Source organism: Acanthopagrus latus, chromosome 10 (genome assembly GCF_904848185.1).
Source record: "Acanthopagrus latus isolate v.2019 chromosome 10, fAcaLat1.1, whole genome shotgun sequence".
NCBI classification, from domain to species: Eukaryota; Metazoa; Chordata; class Actinopteri; order Spariformes; family Sparidae; genus Acanthopagrus; species Acanthopagrus latus.
In genome coordinates, this window is record NC_051048.1 from 17,713,036 (window position 1) to 17,735,696 (window position 22,661).

Consider the following 22,661-nt stretch of genomic DNA (forward strand, 5'->3'; position numbering starts at 1 on the left):
AATGAAGACAGAGAATTCAAGTGGTGTAACGCCACTTTTTCAAAAAAGTTGGCGTGTAATTTCTTTAAGGCGACTGACTCTTTAATGAGTCTCTTATTTTCACCGGTGTGAAAAGGGTATGAAAGCAGCTACAGACTCCTGTTTGTGTTGTTCCCTCTCTGACTCTCACACATACGACTGCCTGCACTATGTGCTGTACACACTGCTGGTGTATCACCTGCTTTACCTCTGAGTAACATGGAGCCAGAGATACAGAGGCAGGATATATTCCATTGCCGTGAATGAGATGCAGTAAAACGCCTCAAAGATTTTCTGATTTTTAGCAAAGTGCCTTCAGAATGACCTCTTGAACAATACGAAACACCTCTGAAATGGTCTTTGCAAAATATATAATGCAAAGCAATCCTCCGCACCTCCGAGTAATTTTAAAGTGATCCGTAATTCAGAGGCACCTCCGCTGGCCGGGCTGCTGTGACAGCTGCAGTTTTACATAATTCACATTTTTTAGGCTTTTCTTTTCTATATTCACAGAAAGCTTTTCCCTTTTTTTTTTTTTTTTTTTTGCTTTGTTAACCACATCTCCCTTCCCCCTCTCTCTCTCTCTCTCTCTCTCTCTCTCTCTCTCTCTCCCTATCGCTCTCTCTCTCTTTCATTTATGAACTCACCTCACCTACGCTATCCATCCCTTCCCCCCCACCTCCTCTCCCTCCTCCTCCACCTCCTCATTTTCCACACACACCAAACCCCTCGCCTAAAAATGAAATCTGATTTTCCTTCTCTCTCTCTCTCTCTCTCTCTCTCTCTCTCTCTCTCTCTCTCTCTCTCTCCCTCACTCTCCATCTCTCTCTCACTCTCTCTGTCGATGAGGGTCTCTGGGTCTTTTGTTCATCCACCCGCTCATGTGGCCTCCTCCGGTTGCCACGGCAACCGGGTGTATACATACTGTTGCTCCGGGAGTAGAGATCGAGGTTGGAAAAAAGAAAAAAAAAAAAAGCGACGCAGGGATGCGGAGAGAGGTTGAGTGGGATGAGATGGAGTCAAAAATAGGGGAGAAAGAGAGAGAAAGTGAAGGACAAAGACAAAGGGAGAAATATGGAGTGATTTGGAAAAAGAGAGGAGGAAATGGAGGAAAAAGGAAAAAGAGGACAAAAGGATATAGAGAGGGCTGGATGCAGGAATGAGGACGATGCATTTTTCCCATCCTCAGAATGAAATGACCCTCTAATACCAAACCCACAAAACAAATGTGTACATATAATTCCCATTTCAGTGCTCAGCGTGTCTTCACTTCCTATCTATTTGTTTGGCAGAAGATAATTGGATTTGTATTTTTTTTTTCATTAGATGCTCAGCAAAGTTTTAATCTAATCTACTGTCCTGGAACTCATCTAATGTGTTTCATATCAGCGGCTGATTCAGTGCTGGAGTTTGAAGCTTACTGTGCTGCAGTTGCACACTGCAGAAATGCTCCAGATCAGAGCGTCAGCATGATAGTTAAAATGTCAAATGTGCTGCAAAGACACAAGGCAGAGACAGTTTTCTTCAATTTCTGTTTGACGTTGTTGAGTTGCACCATATTCACATCATTCTAGAAATTATTTGAGCGTAAATGTTTCATCTGTAATGACATATAAATACAAAATAATACAAATACATTTTTAGTTTTTGTTCTGTCTAATTGTCATATTGCAGAAAACACAAAAAGAGGACAACATGGAAAGGGTGGGAAAAACTAAAACTGACGCTAAATGAGGGAGGACAGAATCAAAGGTAAGAAGAAAAAAAACAGACACAATAAATATCCGGGCAGCATCTTCCTCCACCCAGTCGTCTGTGTTTGCTGTATTAGACGCCCTGTCGGAATCCAAACCCTGCAGACAAGCAGCCATCTGCCATCTTGGCTCCTGTCCAGTGCTGCTCTATGGAGCCAAGATGGCGCCCAGTCACTCACATTCCGAAGAATTACATTCAAATGAGACATATTTCAGAACATAACAAGCGCAGACAGGACAAAAAGCCAAGACATGGGTATTAGTTTGTGCATTTTGAAACCAGCTTGTTAAAAGGGATGTAAGTGGAAGTGCATCACACCAGATATAAAGACAAAATCATCTGTTTTTATCATGTTAGATGTTTGCTGTGGTTCCTTCACACGAGAAAGCAGAGCCAGACAAGAAACTGTAGGCGATGGCTTTTTAATTACCTTCCCACTCAGCCGATAGTAAACACAGTCTGGATGATATGACGGAGAGCCTCAAAATAACATCATTTTTTACATACGTTTGAGGAAAACTCATCCTTTTGGTGTCAGGGGATGATGTAGCTTAGGCGCTGACGACTACGCTATGAATTAAATTGCTGTTAAAGTGAACAGCATTAAAAGTTGTTCTGACATCATGAATTCTAGGCCACATGCTTGACCTTCAAATAACCAAGCAAACTCTAAGTTAGACATTGTGTTACAGGGGGAAAATGCTAATATGAGATGGCTTCAGTTGCAGCCTGATGACAAACGAGGACACGAGCGCTGCGTTAACGATAGCTGACGTCTCCTCGGCGCGACGAAGGCAAACGGGCGTCCGCTGACTGGTGTGTGTGGCGGTTGGTAGCAGTCCGTATGCATGGCTGGTGACCCGCTTACATGGAGACTGATTGGCTGAGCAGGCAGCCCGTGAAGGAATGATGAACAGAGGCAGGGAGGAGAGACGGAGGAGCCGCGGCATCACAGCGATTAACCGTGCCAAATGCACATACATGCGCACGCACACATAGAACTGTGGAGGGATCATGACACGACTCTCTGATCTCAACTAATGCTGATCCAGACTCATTGGCATCAATCCAGTCGGACACACACACACACACACACACACACACACACTCTATACTGGCAGTTCTCCATTATGAAAATCGCAGGTCCCACTCATGCATATACATACCCACATGCTCAGAGGCCAGCAGAATAACGTAACATGATAAAAACCCTCAAAACTGAAACTGTATCGAGGTTGATCCTGTTATCCGGAAATATTAGCGTTTTTTTATGCCTCTTATCATTTGGCCAAAACCAAGCTTAAGCTACATTTTTAAAGGCTCCAACTGTAAAAAAAAAAAAAAAAAAACATCCAACCTCCCCCCTTCTGTCCTCCCTCCAGTGTCACTCCTCTGAACCACATCATGGTGCACAGCCTGACTACACCGACACTGACTGCCCCATCGCTTTTGCTGGCCAGCTTAGAGATATGTGTCGAAGGCTTGTCTGCTACATTCCACAAGATCTCAAATAAATACATAAACTAAACAACTGTGTTAAATGCCCCAATCATGTAAAAACAAGCAAAATACCCTTCATGAACGTACTTCAGTCTGACAGTTACAGACTCACCGCCACGAGTCTGTAGCTTAATGAGTTAGAGGCTGAACAACAGCCTCTCACTGCCGCCGGAAAAAAAAAAAAAAAAAGAGGCGACAATTACTTGGAGAGGGGGGGAGATGTGTTTAAAAGCAGGTGGTTGAACGTTAGTGTGTGAGTGTTCGCTAAGTGGTTGCACTGGTGTTACTGGTGGTTGCGATGCTGGTGCCCAGTGCTCTCTTCATTGAATAATTAATTTCTCTGTTCGAGTCAATATCATCCATAATGAATAGATGTGTGTTTCTGTCTCTCTCTCTCTCCCTTTCTGTGACGCTGTCGGTCTGCACTGTGCGTCTCTCTATAGTAGCTCATGTTTATCAGAGGATGCGCTCGAGCTCAAGTTTGGTCAACTTCGACGTGAATGTCTGCACTGCTGACAGGTCTGACCTTTGAGGGGGGACGTGAACCCAAGGAATCCAAAACCGAGGAAGCTGCCGTATCGGGAGCACATCTATGTTCCCAGGGTCCTACGTTCCCAAGTTTCTGCCCAAAACAATTCTGTTAGCACACATTAACCCTTCTGTTTCAGTCAAATAACCCTAACTCTAGAACATAGGACCCACAGAACAAAGGACCTGGAGAACGAAAGCCTGGGAACAGATGACTTTGGTAACATATGACACTGATAATATAGAATCTTGGGAACATAGGACCCTGAGAATATTGAATATTCTATTATTCTATTGAATAATAAAGAATATACCCTGCAAACAAAGCGTCCTGAGAACATAGGACCTTGGGAACATAAGCCTTGGGAACAGAGGACCCTGATAGTGCAGGACCCTAGAAACACAAAACCCTGGGAGCATAGGCTTTTGGAACGGAAGACCCTGACAACATAGAACCCTGGGAACAAGCACCCCCACTAGTTTGCCAATACATGTAAAATAACAAAAAGTGAAGAGGAAAACAGCTATTTACTAATTCAGCAGACCATCGACCCAAATTTGAAGCAAAAGCGTCTGGAGTTGTCCCCGACTATATGATGTAAATGTATCTTTCAGCCTATCTCCCTCTTTACCAGGTCAGAGGGATTATACATGCCCGTGTTCAGTGTCTGTATAATTACAGATTACATGTGATTACATGACACACACACACACACACACTGTGTATCTGCTTAATCCTGAAATGATTCCTCTGACATGCGGTGAAAGTCAGCATATTTCAGTTGTTTGTCTTATGACCGACACCGATACAGATTAATAGAGAGCGCCTAATCACCTCAATAATTTGCTCGCGTTTTTTATGATGAGCATATGGGCGCGCGAGCGTGTAGTCGCGCTAATTCCTCGCCACGTGCGAAATCAACAGTATGTTGCGCGAGGTCGCTCTCAGGTCAAATGCTGCATATCTACGGTGCGTCTGTTTGCGTAGGCATGCACGCATCAATAAGCATGGCTGTCTTACATGAGGATGTAGACAATTGCATATTATGGGAATACGTGTGTTAATATATGTCTAGGTCTCAGCTGGCGTCGCATGGGCGAGTGCTGAGAGGGCAGTATCGCTCAGAGGGGATTGTCACATATAATAAAGATGCCGTTAATAACAATCCGTGGAGGCAGGGGTCTATAATCTGCAGGATTACTGCCTGTGGATCGAGACTGAGATTAAATCCGACACCAAGCAGGGTGTCCTCCTGCAGAAAAGACAGATTAATACGTGTGTGCGTTTGGGTGTGTGTGTGAGGTCCTGCGCTTTTATTAATGACATCTTTCAAGTCTTAACCAAAAGGAACAAACATTATCTGCTCAAGAGAAGAAGAAAAAAAACATCTTAGAAACATCAGTGCTTTGACCCAAAGCAAATACAAGGAGGAAGACATTATTTCACTTGTATGATGCAAACCTTACAGGCTTTCTGAGACGGGTCCAGCTGCACGCCGGAAGCCTCAAAGACAGTCCGACTCAAAGAAATACCCATGAGCGACGTCGCTCAGAAGCACATCCGCTGGTGTGTTGTGCAAGAGAGGGAGAGGCATTTTCCATATTTCCTAGATCTAATCAGAAAGCCCCTCTGCGCTCAAAGCACACACATACACAAAATTACTGTAATCAAATATTACATGTTTTATTCTTTTCAACATCCAAAAATGAACCTTTAAACAAAGTAATCCTACCCTACTTTCTCTTAGTTTCCAAATTCCTCCACCCTCCCCTGCCCATTTATACTCAAACACACGCAGCACCCCTCTATTCTCCAGTATTGACCTTCAAACACGCTGTCAGGTTTTTATATATATATATATATATATAAATATATATATATATATATATATATATATATATATATATATATATATATATATATATATATATATATATCTTTGTTGAGACACAAACAAAACCTGAAATTGCCTCTGGGCTCCTGTTCAAATCGTTCAAATCAATGCTTTCTGACATTTATAGAGGAGGGGACGAGGGGAGGGAAACAGGGTGCTTGTGCGCCCAATTTACTGTGTGTGGCGAACACCCACGAGACGGACAGGTGAGGTCAGTTTTGTTCTAACCGGCGCCTGCTTGCATTTATTTAAAGGAGTCATTTGAAAGCAGCCGACACGGTGAGACTGTAAATGTGATTCAACCCTGTTGTCGCTTCCCTGTTTGGTACCGCCCGTCTGTATGAACGGGCCAATTTCTGGGACGCCGAGAACCATTTTCAGTTTAATATTGACAGAAAGCACGGCTGAAATTGACTGTTAAGGAGCCTGCCTCAGTTCTCCTCGAAGGTTGTCCTGCATTTAAATCGTTTTTCTTTTAAAGGGGCGCTACGTAGTTTGGGAGAAGACATTTTAATCAGAAGAGAAATATCGTCATTGGCTGATTATTTTTTATGCCTAAATAAACAAACTCTGTTTGTTTTCACGACTGAACACACTAAATAAACAAAGTGACCTTGAAGGACAACACAGCTTTGTACTGTTTTGCTGTGTTTATATGTGGCGGACCCTGCCTTTCTAGCTTCAAACAGTGTTCTGGGGACCTTATTTTCATTTGAGAACAGCTTGTTTATTCAGTTATGGATTAAAAAATTACATGTTAAAAATATGTGTTATTACCTCAATAATAATGTATATCAAAGAGGCACTTAAGAGAACAAACTTTTAACATTTATCTGAAAATGCCCTGTTGTGTATGCGTAGTTACCTGCTGTGACCCCGGTGTGTTCTAACATACTGTGAAGCTGAAAAGCCGCCTGATTACACACAGTACACTCGCTGTGTGTCCACAGCCAAATCAATGCACGTCTGATATCTAGCTACCCCAGCTAATGGAGGGCAAAGGAGCTCAAAGTGTTGGCAGTGTGTGAACAGTACCATCGAATCAATATCAGCCACTTAAAGCGCAGAAATACTTCAAAATAATAATAATTTTTAAAAAAAACAAAAAACATTCAGGCAGCTACAATCGTGCTGTCGAGCTGAAAGAATCAAACAGAAATGTTTTAGCATTTGGCCTATTGGAAAATTGAACAGGCCTTCTGAATAGTCAATATGGCGTAAAGCAGTGCAGGCGCAACACTGTCAGCATCAACAATGGACTGCTCTGCACTCAGACAAGAGAGCACAAATTGACAACTAAAGGCAATTTCATGGTGCCCTGTGGTTAAAGTGAATCTGACCATGCGTGTCAAGGTGGGAGTAGTTGATAGCAATGCGCACTGTTTTGTCACATCGCACACATAAACACACACTTCTCTCTTCTGTTTTCCTCTTCTAATTTGTGCGGACCCTAACAACCTGTTGGCCCGATTCCTCGCGGCAAATCATATACGAGCGTGATTGAATGTCCGCAGCACTGGAAACGCCACTTCAATCAGCCATCAGCAGGATCATCATCTCTGTCACACTGGGTCCACGAGGGCGGCTTGTCAACTGTGCTGGTAACGGCTGCCCAAACTGTCAGATCGATGAAGGAGATGGTGAGGATGAAGACGCCCTCCAGATGTGACTATTTGTATCTCACGCGTCTGTCAATTCTGACCCTGACATACGAGGTATAAGAGGTGCAGTCAGGATAATAAGTTGGGTGAGAAGGAAAACGTCAGATTATTTATGGATCTCCAAAGAAATAATGAACAGTTCCATCTGTCTCTCTAAAGTTAAGGGAGATTCAGTGATTGTGTTGGTTTACACAAACACAAAAGGTTGGATAAGAAGTTGTTTTTCTTTCACAACAGCACAAAGCAGTCCTCTCCGTGCCTCGGGCTGTCCTCTGAGTCTTTGTAGGTTGACCACTTAAAGGTTAGGATTCGCTCCGGGGTTGAGTTCACCAATTAGGTGGAGGTCAAAGCATAAAGTCCATCTGAGCCAGTTGTGTTTTCCCCTTCTTCACATTGCAATGCACGGTCCTATTCTAACTATTAATGATAATAAAAAATCAATGCTTTGGAACAACTATCAGTATGTAGACTGATCCTGTTTTGCAAGTATTTAAAGTTTTTGCTGTTGGGGCGGTTGTGGCTCATGGGTAGAGCTGGTGTCTTGTAGGTTGCTGGTTAGATTTCCCTGGTCTGCATGTTGAGGTGTCCTTGGGCAAGATACTGAACCCCAAAACTGCTCCTGATGTGCTGGTCGGCACCTTGCACGGCAGCCACGGCCATCAGTGTATGAATTACTGTCAGTCGCTTTGGACAAAAGCATCTGCTAAATGCCCCAAATGCAAATGTCTAAATGTAAAAGTACATTTGCATTGAAAACAGTATTGTAATGATATGAAATTAACTTCTCTAAGTCCAAACTGAGGGTAAATGGCTCTGCCACCATCATTTAGAAACTAAAACTGCAGCATCATTCACACACAGGCCCACACACACACACACACACGCACACACTATTCAATCCTTGTTTCTCTGGGTGAGATAATTTACATAAATATGCACACATTCAAAGGAAACTAAAGGTCAGTGCACTTTATGACAATAGAGGATACTATAACAAGGATGTTAGGACAGCAGGCATTATATATTCAGTAAAATACAGTAGCAGAATGAGGGTTGGGTGATGTCAGATGAAGAATCGGCAGAGGAGGATGTCTACAGTGAAACATCATGATGGACGTCATCCTGTTACCTCTGACACACGTCCCCGTTCCAGGTTTAAAAGCTTCCTCGTCAGAGCAGTAAAACATGGAGGCTGTTGAGGTGTTGAGCCATGCTTCAGTTAGTAAGTATTCATGGAAACGGCGTGATTAATAACATAAAAAGTGTATTTCATCTTTTTACACCTGTCCTACTGTGAACATTCATCTCACACGACTCACTCGGCTGTTTCCACTCAGACAGAAGAAGAAGAAGCTGCGCCTGCTGTTGGCGATATTCCCATAAGATTCCCAATCCCGGGTGAATTCCCACATCCCCTCGTACATGACCAAAGGGGACCGGCTTTGTTTCTTCTTCCTCTGCTTCTTTTTTGAGATTGAGGTTATTAGAGCTGGTTTTGTTTCCACTTAGCAACCTCTGCTTCTTCTAATCTACACTGATCATTACAGCCGTTTGATGAGAGATTAAATGAGACAAAAACTGAATTAATCCAGAGGGAACTTGTTCTAGAGATTGCTTTTGCTTTTTGTATAGCGCAATAGGAAAACCAGTAGCAACCAGAGGGTTCATCAGGTCAAGGTCACACACTGGGCCCAGTTTTGAGACAATAAGAGTGAACACAAAAGATGCTTAAAATAAAGTGTTTAAAGAAGATTAATACACACCTGAAACATTAACAATAGAAGTAAGACAAGTTCAACTTCAAATTCAAGTTTGGATGGAGACACAGCTGCCCTGTCTTGAAAAAAAGTTTGGATGCTTGTTGGATTGCTGTTTGTCGTCCAGTCAGGTAGAAGAAAAAAAGCTGAAGATTGAATGAGAAGGAAAACGGTCTTAAAATGAAAAAATATCTAAAAAGAGCTTTTCACGATTACAGTGAGAGACTCAAAAAAAGAAACAGAAGACTGAAGACTGAAGACTCAGACTGTTCAGACTTCACCTCGGCCCCGCATAGCATGACATGCTCTTGTATGTCATTATCCTTAGCACTTCAATCATAGCACTTATGCACTTAAGGTATCCTCTCTGCGTTCACAAGAATCGGAAGGATGGACAACCCCTAAAACATAATTCCTCCGGCCGTGGCTATCGCTGATGCAGAGGCATAAAAAAGAGAAAACTGCTGTCAAGAAACTAAACTACACATTTTGTTCAAATGGAGGGATGTCGGTCCTTAGACTAAACGATACCAACAGCAGCCTTTGGTCTCAGCCCGCATTACTCAAGATTTAATCTGTTTACGACATAAAACACCACCTAATACTGTTAAGAATGCACAAGGCCATGTTATGGCTCAAACTGTATCCAGACAACATCAAGCACATAACAATTGGCTCCGAGCTTTAAGGGAATTTGACACAAAGAAGCATATTGCGCCAAATGCCATCTGTCTAGTTCGGGAACGGAATCACCAAAACACAGTGACACCCCAAAGCCAGTCAACCGAGAGACACTGATGCCTTAAAGCCACGATGTCTCATAACAATGGGATCAAAACAGCATTAATACCCGTGTTGAAAAACAACACTCAAGCCCTTCTATCCCGAGCCGAAATCCTCTTCCTCGATTCACCCCAAATAACACTTCTCAAATAATCAGCTTATGAGATAAGAATGAGGGCTTTTTTTTTTGTCGAAGTTCGCTATTAAAGACTGCAGCGATTCTTGTTCCTTTCAAGAAAATGACTGAGCTATTAAGTAAGGTGGGAGAAAGAAAGAAATGAAATACAGATGTCAGCGTTTCTATATTGGCTCCATTGTCGTCTACTAAGTATTTTAACTTGATCTTCCTAGAAAAGCCTCATCGTTTTGGGTTTTTTTTTTTTTTTGCATGAATCAGCCAGAACTTACTCACACTGACAATAGCCTCCACAGTTCATTTATTCAGACACTGGTGTTGTAATCCATCTGAGCCTATTACCTTTTGTCTGGACCTTGAATAGTATCGCATGAATCCGTATCGCGCTCCCAATTGTATCTGCCGTTGGCTCGAATTGGATCAATGGGGTTGATTTAATTCACGGCCAGGGCGGTCAATACCTGTAACCAATGCTAATTTAGATGTAAATGATGCCGTCCAAGTAAAACCTGCACAGTCAAGGTCACTGAAGGACCAAAGGCTGTTTATATAACAGCGGGGGAATGGTGGCCCAACAGGAAGATGCACTCCAGATGTTGAATAGGGTTGTATGGGCTCTACCCAACGGTGACCTTGAAATAAAACATAAACTGAAAAAAATAATCCAGCCTCTATTCTATTCTGCAAGATGTTAGCTGTTGAAATGAGACCCATGTTTTTTGTTTTGCTATGCTTCTACGCTGCGCGACAATCGCATTTGTTTGCAGCACTGAGCATCTTGTAAAGTACGCTGTGAAATATGGTGGTCCATGTCCTCTTGAAGGAAGACACAAAACATGTGTATGAGATTTTCAGACACAGCCATGTGTGAGCTAAGGCAACATCCTCACTAAGATAGTGCTAATATGCCCTTGTTAACATTTGCTAAAAAGCAAGAAACACAAAGCAAGGTTGAGACTGAGGATAATGTTGTTTTGCACATAATTAATGACAGTCATCACAAATCATCCAGTGGGATTCACATTTCATAGGAACCATCCGACAGCTGTTGACATATTTTAGTCTGGACCAAAATGGTGGAATGTTCCGAGTGCCGTGAAGTTGACCATATTCACACGGCGGCCATTTAAATCTAACATCAATGTTAGACATCAGGCACAGACGTCATACTGTTGTGTTATAGTATAGGCTATTTGACATATTCGTACCATTTCCATGCTTCCTGTTTGATTAGCAATTGTAAAGAAATCGGATAGTGTGAACCCTGAGGGACACTGGACCATATTTCAAAGTAAAACAACAGGTTTATATTAGGTAATATTAGCATTTAACCATATTCTGGCTGACGAGACTTTTGGGTACAATACTGTTTTGATACAATTAGGAAAGCAAAAAATAATTACGAAATATCAACACACATCTTGGAGACATCTTAACATGGAAGTGTAACACACTGGATGTGATCATAAGAAATTGTTAAATGCTAATATTGTTATCAAATGTGTTTTACCTTGAAATAATGCCTCCAGATTTTCACTGTCTATCATCTTTTTAGTTGCTGGTCAATTGGGAAGCTGTCAAATGACAACAATTTGACAGATTGCCTACATTTATACAACAGCAGCAATACATTTTGTCAGCATAGACGTTACCCCTCCCTGAGAGGGACATGCGAAGCAAAAGGCAGCCATGTGAATAAAAGGTCTTTTACATTATGTTGAAATGCAAATTGATGCTGTATTGTTGTTGGTTTTTCACCTACCATATTCAAATGGGGCTTCAACATTACAGAGGAAGTGGGAAATAAAACATTCACTGCGATTCACTCTGAAATTATGTTCACCATGCCATTTTAACCATTGCAAAATGTGGTGTGTGAGAGACTTCAGCAGGACGAGCCAGAAGTATCTACCTTACAATATCCCAACTGATGGTTTCTAAATAGGTCTTTCTCCTATAGAAGGCAAAAATCCCACTGTGTGATAAAGTAGTGGGACAGGCAGCTCTTCCTGCAGACTTCCACTTTAAAATACAAGGACGACACTCCAGACTGGACTTCAATTACTGGACGACCAGCGAGTTTGACAGAAAACAGGAGATTGCTGTGAGCGTAATTGATTCACCAGTAGGGATGAAACACTACCTGCATGTTCACTGCTAGTCCATTTTACTATCACTGGCAAGCACAGGTAATGTTACAATCCCCCCTCCGCCTCCTCTGGAGAAATTACCTCAGTCTGAATGGAGCTCTGGAGGGACTCTGGTGCATAACAATCAGCGAATTTGCTCAGTTCCACTATTTTTCACTTTGCTTAATTCTGACCAGAGGCATTCTCTGAGCTCAGAATTGCACACACGTTGCAGGAGAAGTTCATTAAAATTAAAAGACATTGATCAGTGTCTTCTTGCAACAGGAAACTTTCATCCGGGAGAAAAATAATTGAAACACACATCAGAACTAATCCATGTATTTTGGTCAAGCCCAAAATATAAAGCATATTGGTCCAATGCAATACGGTTGGGATCTCTGTTGTGATTCCTTTTAAGCTTCAGACATCTAAGAAACAATCCAGCCACCACAAAGTCATTAAAATACAAAATTATTCTCACAGCTACACCAGCCGGTCACCTGCCACCCCACTTATCCACACAGTGACTGCCCGGCAGAGGCATTAGGACGATTGATGCTGGTACTTCTGGGACCTCTGTGGTCACTTTAATGAATTGGCTGGCAATACAATAGTTCACCCACCATATTGTATCCGAAATAAGCTAATACATTCTGTTAGACGACAGCAGCGACGGCTAATTCTAACCTGAGGTAATTGATTGTCCGTGTGTGTTTGTGTTTGTGTCTGTGTGTGTGTGAGCAAATCCTCCAGCCACCAGCAGTGCAACCTTCACTGACCTTAAAACACGAGTTTAATCCCCAGGGAGAAGCCCCAAGTGTCCCGATGCAGCCACCAAAACACACACACACACACACACACACACACAGTTGGCTGATCATGAGGCACACTCCCTACGGCGTGGGAACAAACCCTCTTGACAACAGACAGCGGAGTGCTAAGGATGTAGTGTGTGTCTGTGTGTGTGTGTGTGTGTGTGTGCATGTGTGTGTCTTAAAGTGTGTTTGTGTCTTTTCGTTGCTCGAGCAGTCACCTTCTGCGTTTGATCACGAATCACCATTTCTGCTTGTGTGTGTGTGTGCGTGTGTGCGTATGTGTGTGTGCGTGTGTGTGTGCGTGTGTGTGTGTGTGTGTGTGTGTGTGTGTGTGTGCGTGTGTGTGTTTCAAAGGGGGGCTCAGAGGACAACCGTTAACAATGATATCATTTCAGCCCCTATGCATCTCTCTCTACCTCCCACAGGGTGGTGAGTGGTGGGAGTGAGGAGAAGAAAACAGGAGTGTCAGGAATGAAAGGGAAGTGTGTTTGCGCCTGGTGGGTGATGAGTGTGTGTGAGGTAGAGGAAGGGAGGGATGAAGGGATAAAAGATGACAGGAGAGACGCGCGGCTGTTGGCATGGCGCAAGCATGTAGATCAAGGTTGGAGCGGACAGAAGACAGACGTTATTAAAGGACACACATCAGACGCGACTTCCTGTGATCTGCGTTCACTGTGAACATCTCTGTGTTTTCTCTCTTCATTACTGGCTGTCCTTTTTTTTTTCTTTCTCTCTTTGTCTCTTTGAGACTGCCTCAGGACTTCTGATAGAAGTGTGGAGTATGACCGTTATGTCTCGGCACCGAGTTGAAACAAGCGTGACGCTGTTTCGGCACCACGAATCTTGTGTTAGTGTAGTGACAGTTCACATACTGTACCATTTACAGCCATATCTATGGAGGACTGAAGCTGCCAAAATTAAAAAATATGAAAGGTAGTGTAAAAAAAAAAAGAGGCATTCATTGATTTATAAAATGTCAAATAAATTAATATTTCCACTTTGATTTAACTCTGTATTTATTTACTTTTGTTTTATTTCAACTACTTACCTATAATTTCTTGTCAGTCTTACTTATTGATCTATCTATTTTTAATTGTATTTATTTACTGATTTATCTTTATCCACGGGTATGGTGTAGCACAAAAATCCAATTCTTGGCACACTAGTGGATTGTTAAAGCAACATGATGTAGAAATTGGTATTTTGTGCAATTTGCATGCCCATCATAGTTTCTTTGGGTATCTGTTCACTTTTAAACACAATCTTTAGGGAATCTTAAAGCTGCACTTACCAATATCCTTTTATGAGTAATATGCTTCACTGTTTCCGCTCAACCTCACTACTCTCAGCAACTTTGTTTCCAGCTGCAGCAGGCAACGAAGCAAAAATCCCTTGTAACTGTACACTGGTTGGCCAGCAGGCGTGTGTCAGGTAAAAGCGAGCGACTGATGCACACAGTGGAGCGTTTGCAGCTAAATACTTCTTTTAGGAGTTGGTGGAGACCAAAACGGAGCTACAAGGAGGATGAAGATTGAATGTTGAAATCCTACAGAGCTAGGAGTCTTTCCTGAATTAGCAAAGCTCCAACAACTCTTTGCTCATGAGCAGGCCACACAGCCGTGACAGTGCAGATGTGTAAATGCGGACGTGTGAATGTAAAGTCTGTGGTCATCCTTTCCTTCCATCCCTTCTCCTCTCATCTCTGTCATTAGGATAACAGCACATGAAGCTCCCCAGGAAGTGGAGAAATTAATTTCTTTTGGACGGACCACACTGATTCCCCCCCCCCTCTCTCCTGGCTACATTTTCTTTCTCTTTCTTCTCCCACTTCCTCTCCCCCTTCCACCTTTTCTCTCTCTCTCTCTCTCTCCCTTTCTTACCCACGGTCTTTCATGTACAGATCAGAGAAGCCTGCCACTTATCACAGGAGTCTAGAGAGGCTTTCCTATAAAAGCTGCCGTTACATGCCTGATTTAACAGGGCACACGCACAAAGACCCCTCTATCTCTCTCTCTGTCTCTCTCTTTCTCTCTCTCTCTCTGACTTTCTCCATCCGGATAACGCTCTCTCTTCCTTTTTTCCAAACACACTCTTTTCGCACACAGAAGTAACGTCACTCACTCGTGGACTCTTACTCTCCTTCACACACACACACACACACGTTGGCCTGCCTCTGCTCTTGTTCTTTCACAATGGGATTAGTGGTGTGATTCCTCCACTCCTTTTAAGTGGGCACACAAGCAATCCACTTACGATGGACTCCGGTGAATACTGAAAGGAGTGAAGAGGAGGGGAGGAGAGAGGAAGAGATGAGGTGGGGGAGAAAAGGAGGGAAGGGGAAGATGAAAGGACGTGTGGGCAGGAGAAGAAGGGAGTGAGGAGAGATGAAAAGAGGAGACGGGTATTTGTTTAGCGCATTCCAAAAATGCAAAAACACTTTTGAGATGACAAGCCGTAACGCCATGGGGAAAAGACATGGTGGACAGATGGAGGAGTGCAAGAGAAAAGAAAGAGAATTAAAGAGAATTGGTGGCAGACTTATCGCCAGAGGTGAGGCAATCACTGCACAACTCTAACAAGCGCGCACACACACACACTTGAGTGGACCTGTTGCCAGGGTGACAAGAGGCAGCGGAGGCCCCGCCCTCCCCCGCCGTGTTTCACACAGTGATGTCATCGGTTGCCGTCGGCGCCGGGCGGGCCCTTGGCCAATAGGACAAAGGCACCGGAGGGTGCAGCCTGTCCTTCTCTGTGTTTTTTTTCTTTTCTTTTTACTCTCTCTCTTTCTCTTTTTCTTTCATCAGGTGCTCTCTCGCCCGCCCTCTCGTTTTTCGGTCCCGCTTTCTGTTTGACTTATTCAACTCGGCCAGCGGGCGACCGCAGAAGTTGAGGCTTTAGTTCTTTCACTGCTGGTGAAGAATGAAGCTGATTAGACGGGCTGGGAGAATATTTCACAGCAGGAGGGGCCACAGTGATTGTTGAAATCCAGTACAGGGGGGGCGGTCAGAGATACAAGTTTGTCCGTTACAGTGCTGCCGCCTATCAAGGCATTATTCATTTTTCAAAGCAGCTCTTTGAGCCTGTATTGGTCATTGTGCAGAAAACTGAGCCAAAGTATTGAACAAATGGAAATGTTGACCTGATGATGACCCGAGATGAAAAGTCAGAGGATCACCAGACTCACCAGAGTCATTAACATCTGGGGAGCATGACTGTCTGAACAAAAACATATTCACAATCCATGAAATTGAAAAAGTTATTGATATATTTCAGTCTGAAGCAGTCCACCGACTGACCGAACATCCATTACTGCCTAACCTCGATCCAGGCTGCAGGCACTCACAGGGAAGCTGGTATGCTAACGTTAGCTGCGATCAGCTTCTGTCCGAGCGTGTTCCAGCGGAACCACCTGACCACAATAACATCATTTCAAAATTGCAGTGTCAATGCCAGAGATTTTATCCATCCACTTTCATTTTAAAGTCATATATTATGTTACAATATTACTGCCTACATAGAGTACTACATTACTTATTACACTATTTATAGTTACTTTCAACAAATGCCCAAATACGCTATATGGAACAATTAAATAGCCTGGTGTCTGACACAGTGGTGAGCAGGTTAGACGAAGGGTCAAAGTCTTGTATATTATGAGCTACTAATGAACATTTTTAATTGTAAACTACGTCATATGAAACACAATAGACAATACCTTCTGTAATGTAGCCTACATAAAGGTACATTACCAACAATTATTCTGGCGACTGGGTTAAATGCAGTGCAGACTCTTCCAAATAGCTTAAACAAGTCATCACATCTCAACATTTACAATGAAGACGATTGATGTTCGGTCTAGAAATGAGTGACGGAAAAGAAAAAAAAAAATAACTCCAAGATTAGGCTTAACTAAATCAGATGCTCATCAGAAAATGTTGAACTGACTTTAATCTTGACCTTTGGGGTGCCATGTCAAAGCTAATGCTTGATTTTCCTCACGCTGCTCTGATTAAGCACCCTAACAGGGCGAGAAGATTGCTGCAGTCCATTTCAGACGATGTTCTCTTTGACTTCTAATCTCACAGACAGTCTGTCGAGAATTCTTTCTTGTGACCACCGACAGTTTTTTGTTTTTTTGTTTTCTGCTGTTTATCTGCTGTCAGAGACTGAAAACCCTCCTTGTCAGAACACATTCCCCTCCAACATGCTGATCAAAGGAATAAATAAAATACTTTCTTTTGCATCTACTGTACTAAACGAGGCCGGGTGACTTTTATTATCCGTAGCACTTTCTATTTTTGATGCACACAAATGAGAGGAAAAGCTGATTAGAATAGAGACGAGCATGTATGGAAACCTCATTACCTAAAGAGCCTCTTCCATTTTCTGTCATCTAAAGAGGTTTATTCCAGTGTGTGTGTGTGTGTGTGTGTGTGTGTGTACGTGCTCCCACTTCTCTATTATCCTTTTTTTCCTAATATGTTTTTGTACTTGGCTAAAACCATGTTTTACTCTCACTCTTGTGACAATCTGTACCCGCTTTATACCACCTGACCTTGTTTTTATGTGTGTTCCTGCCGCCGCAATCTCGTGTTATTGTGACGAGTCTCTCCTCCGTGCCGTTATCGTGTGGTTCGGCCGAGCCTTCGTCAGAGGGGAGAACTACATCCAAAGTGTGTCGGTGCCTTTTTGTCCCAAAGCTGGAGCCTACAAGGACTCTTCACACCAGATAAGAACCAACACTGGGTGTGTGTGTGTGTGTGTGTAGCAGGTCAGTGAATGGAGCCACTGGGGCGAGACAGATTGCTAATTATTGCATTGGATGTTGGCTGCATGTGGAGAGAGGATGAGATAATAGGAGGGGCACAGAGGGCTGTCAAAGGCTTGTACCTTGCACACACTCGCTCAAAACACACACTTTCAAGCCCGTCCTCGTCCTCAAGGGGCTCATGCAATATGTAGTGCTGTGTGTGTGTGTGTGTGTGTGTGTGTGTGTGTGTGTGTTTGTGGGGCCAAAAGTTAAAGAGGCACAATGTAGCATTGGAGAGGAAACTCAAGTCCGGAGTTGTAATACTTACAATATTAATGAAAATAAAATAAAGTCCACAGAACAGCAAAGCAAGAAAGGTGGCAGGGTCCGCCACATATAAACAAAGTAAAACTATGAAACTGTGTTTATTTCGGTCACGAAAACAGTCGGTGATGATCTTTCTCTTCTGATTCAAATTTTTCCTCCAAAACTACATTATGCACCCTGAAATCCAGCTCAAAAAACAGACAGATGGGATGTGACAAACAGCTCCGACCTCTAACAAAGTGTCCCCCTTCGAAAGCGGTGAGGTGTTAAGTACCTTCAACAATGTGACCGCTTTGCAAAACATCAGTCTGCAGTTGCGTAACAGGACATACAGATTGCCGTTGACCCCCTTGGACAGCCCCTAGTAACACTTTCCTCGTCGCTAAGCAGAGACAGGAAGCAGGTATGGCCCGGAGGAGACCCCCACAGGACCTACTTCCTGTTTGGAAGTGAACAAAAGGTGGAGTGAAGTTGAGTTGGTTCTCACTGCCTGCTTCCACGTTAGCAGTTCCACGCCATAACAGTGAGGGTGGGAAATCTGACAGCAAGGTCAACCTGAACGTACATCCTGTTAAAAAGCATGTGTTGTCTTGCTGGTGGTGTTGTTAGCCTTGAGGTGCTGCTGAAAAAAAAAGATTACAAGTACTTAGTTCATATGGTTTAAAACTAAGACAAGGTGTCATTTCACATCGGTCTCTGTGTTTTGGATGAAATATAATAAAACAAATGAAGTAACCGTATAAAGTTTCATGCAGCTGTGGCAGGCATGTTGGCTTGAAAGATGCAAAAATCTAGTGGCACACATTAGCAACTCCACTCCAGGACATTAGATGGAGAAACAGGAAATACTTCAGAGGAAACAAGTTAAGGCAAACCACTGATTTCTTCACATTTGTCATCGGACGACTTACAATTTCTCTCTGTCTCATTTCACATTGACATTTAAACTCAGACGTTGGAGTTGAAGTGAGTGGAGTTACATGTGAGAGGGCTGTGAAGACAGTGGCAGCTGACTGTTGTTTACCGAGATTTCCAGACACCTCCAGCTGTGCTTGAAATAGGAATTTTAGGCTAAAATGTGATCCATAAGCACACCGTTGTCCCAAAAAATAAAGAATTGAACCCACTGAACAGAGAAATAAGTTGCAACATGAAGATACGTAAAGATTGATCACGTCTGTCTGTCTGTGGACAGTAAAGGTTTAGCAGAAACAATTCTGACACAGTGGACTTAATAAAGGATTAATATATGATATTTAGAAAATTAGTAAGTAAACGATTATTTGCTATGTAAAGATATACAGTCATGGCGTTCTGAACGGAAAATAATCCTCCTGTGTGTCTGAGCTTCTCTGTTCTTTGTTCCTGTCGTACTCTGAAGTAGGATTCTGAAAACACTTATAGCAAGAAATGAGACACGCAGTAAAAGAATATCGATCCATACCGAATCAGCACTGCGAAGTTTGACCTGACGAAGCCTCCGTTCCAAAGCACGGCACAAAATGGCCGCCGTCAGCACCCTCACTTATGATTCTGAAAAGATTTTTGAATGAGGAACAGGTCATACAGTGACAGAATCTCCGTTCATATTTGGTGAGTGTGTGGTCAGATGCTGCTTTCTTTTTTTCCAGCTTCTTCAGAGAATGACGCTCCCATTTGTGTTAGTCGGTGACGCTGGTGCTCTCACAGAACATGTTGTGGCAGTGAATGTCATATAGTTCATAAAGTGAGAATATCTAACTTTAAACAGAAAAAAAATGTGTATGTTGGCTAATACACAATACAATTACGTAATACACGACTACGCAAACTAGGGATACTATATAGTACATTTCACTGGCTGTATGACTCATGTCTGCTTGGCCTTCTGTACTCTGTGATTCAGTTGTTTGCTAAAATATTCATGAAAACTTATTTTACACACTGATTTATTTATCAAATTAAAAAAGGTTGCATCGGGAAAGGGTATGTTTTTTTGAACAGCATGGCAACCATCCTGAAAAGGATCAAATGTTTTTTGCTTGGTGTTCGCGGCTTAAAGAGTGAATAAAAACATTGCACATGGTGAAGAAAGGCAGCATTTCTCAGAGCTCAGTAAATCAGCAGTAATCACAGACACGCGCCGGCTGAAATTATCCATTTAACCTCGTGTTCTCTGCGATCTGGAGGAAAGTGATTATGTAATTTATTCCATAAACACCTCTTTAGTGGATGGATCTATACGGTGAGCGTACCACAATCAAGACATGAATATTTGAGATGTAACATTTGCCGGAAATCATGGCTGTGCTTCAGATCCAGAGGCCCTTGAATACTGATGATGCTTGATCAAATGAATCAGACTCTGAAATTATGGATATAGGACCACATTACCTGATTGCAACTTATTAGTGGAATTTTGCAGCAGACTATATTTTGAGGGAGTTCTCTATTTTCAGACTTTATCAGGTAACGGCTGGTGAGATCCTCCACTGTGTAAGTACGATTAACATGTATTTATATGGTCAAAAACAGATTTGAATTCTGTCCAGAAGAGGGGTACAAGCTCCCAATGTCTCTGCTTCAACCCATACCAGCAAATGACGTCCCATGAAATGAGGTCGATCAGTGGATAGACAAGAAACAAGGAGAGAAACAAGAAACAAGAGAGACATCAGTCTTAAAATTGTATTTAAAATCACCTCCTGAACTCCTGAACTCCCTCTGGGTCACGTCAGGCCCAGTCCATGAACATTACGCATTAAACACTTTTGTAAACAGCTTCTTAGATGAAAGAAAATCTCTGTCAAGATGAGCCGGTTTTCAGAAATCATCTTCGTTCATGCAACACACCTGAAAATACATATCCCACGGCCATTCGCGTGAGATTCTGGCAGAACAGAAGTTGTTTCATGAAGCCGAGGAGAACAGAGGGTTCATTGAAGGGTGATTAGGGCTAACTGTCTCCAATTGACTGTAATCAAAGGCTGCAGACATGAGAACAACATCATATGACGGGGCAGTGTCAGCCTGCTGAGCCAGTATCTTCATCAGGAGGAACAGAGCTCACTGGAGACAGTATGACTCACTGGGAAAGAGGGAGAGGGAAAAAAAACAGTGACATGAAGAGATGGAAGAAACAAATACCGAGAGAGGTCTGCCTGTTATAACAAAGGTGAAATTGTGCTTGTTTAGATTTGTATTTCTGTAAAAACCTGATGCCTCTTCAGTCTGATCTTGTCTGTCACAGAGGTTTGTGATCGAGGGCGCAGCCTTCTGAATGCACACTCTGCTTCTCTTACAGCACCGGAGATCACTGCAGGCAACAGAGCAAATAAGGGAGACACTTCAGACTGAGTCTGATGAAGGCCTCGTGCAGCCGAATGATGATTACTGAAAAATCATATGATTGCACCCACACACACACACACACACACATAAAGGAACACACACACGCACCGATCTCTGTAGTCTTGTGATTTAGACAAAGTGGCCCATTAGTTCTCCATTAATGACTGGAACAACTACATGTCCAATTGAGCGATCTGGTCTCTTATTCATTTTTTGGTTTCTATGGCAACAGACCTATTGAGCCTCTCAACGCTTGATTAACAGTGAAGAGTGCGCACCATAATGCACTCCATTATAACAGATGAACTCCAGACAAACGGGCTAACATATTAATAAAGACAATAAAACACAATAGATTTAGTTATCTGTTTCGCTTTTCTCTGTCACAGCTGACTTCAAATCAGTTCAGTTCCATTTCGTTTTTATTTCAGCTGGAATGAGCTTTTTCAGTATCCTCTTTTACACGTTTGTAAATTACATCCCAGAGAAGCCTAGCCGTTTTTCACAATCTATTAGCTGGGAGATCATGAAGGAAGATGGGATACTGAGGCATGTAAGCCCTTTACAGAAAAAGAAAACATGTTGCGTCTCATTTTGAATATTTACCTAGGACCACAATCTTAGCTCACCTTTACCGTGTCCTGTGAGTGCCTAAACATGAGCATTAAAACACATTAAAGGTGCAATATGTAAGAATCTGATACCTGTCAAATGTATAGTGGGGTGGGATATCAACCCCCTATTTGCTGACCACTAACTGCTGCTAACTGTAGCTGCCATAAACTAGTTAACTCAGTTAGCGGTGCAGCTACTGGTCCGGATTGGGAACTCAGAGCACCAGAGAAGTGTTGGCGTTCATGCCGATACTTCAGGTTGGTGGCCTGGTCCAAATTGTCACTCTTTGACTACTTCAGAATGAGACTTAACAAATTGTTTGGTTTGTCAGCAGGATTCCACAGAAAATACAAACTCTAAGAAAATATTAACTCTAAGTGCAGCTCCTGTTAAAGGGGCTGATCCAGATTTTTTTTTTTTCTCTTTCTGTTAAGAAATTGTGAGAATAAAAAAAATGTTAATTTATCAGGGACTAAATTCATGTTGATTCATGTTGATTTAATTATCTAATTATTAATAATCTAAGTCTGGCAAATTAAGTTGTCTGTTATCTATTAGTGAGAACACTTTGATCCAAATTGTAAATCTGGATCTGGTAGATTTAAAGGTGAACTATGTAAGAATTGGAATCAGTGTCCGATTCAAACTCAAAGGTGTAGCTG

At 42.5% G+C, this 22,661-nt stretch overlaps 1 long non-coding RNA gene across 1 annotated transcript; it reads right to left on the bottom strand.

Annotated features, from left to right (window-relative positions):
- Window positions 1-20,724: 20,724 nt before the first annotated feature.
- On the bottom strand, window positions 20,725-21,580 carry LOC119027563. The gene is made up of 3 exons (XR_005077414.1): window positions 21,493-21,580; window positions 21,249-21,349; window positions 20,725-21,121 (listed from the first exon to the last, which is right to left on the bottom strand). It is a non-coding gene; the product is annotated as an uncharacterized LOC119027563 (long non-coding RNA).
- Window positions 21,581-22,661: the final 1,081 nt, after the last annotated feature.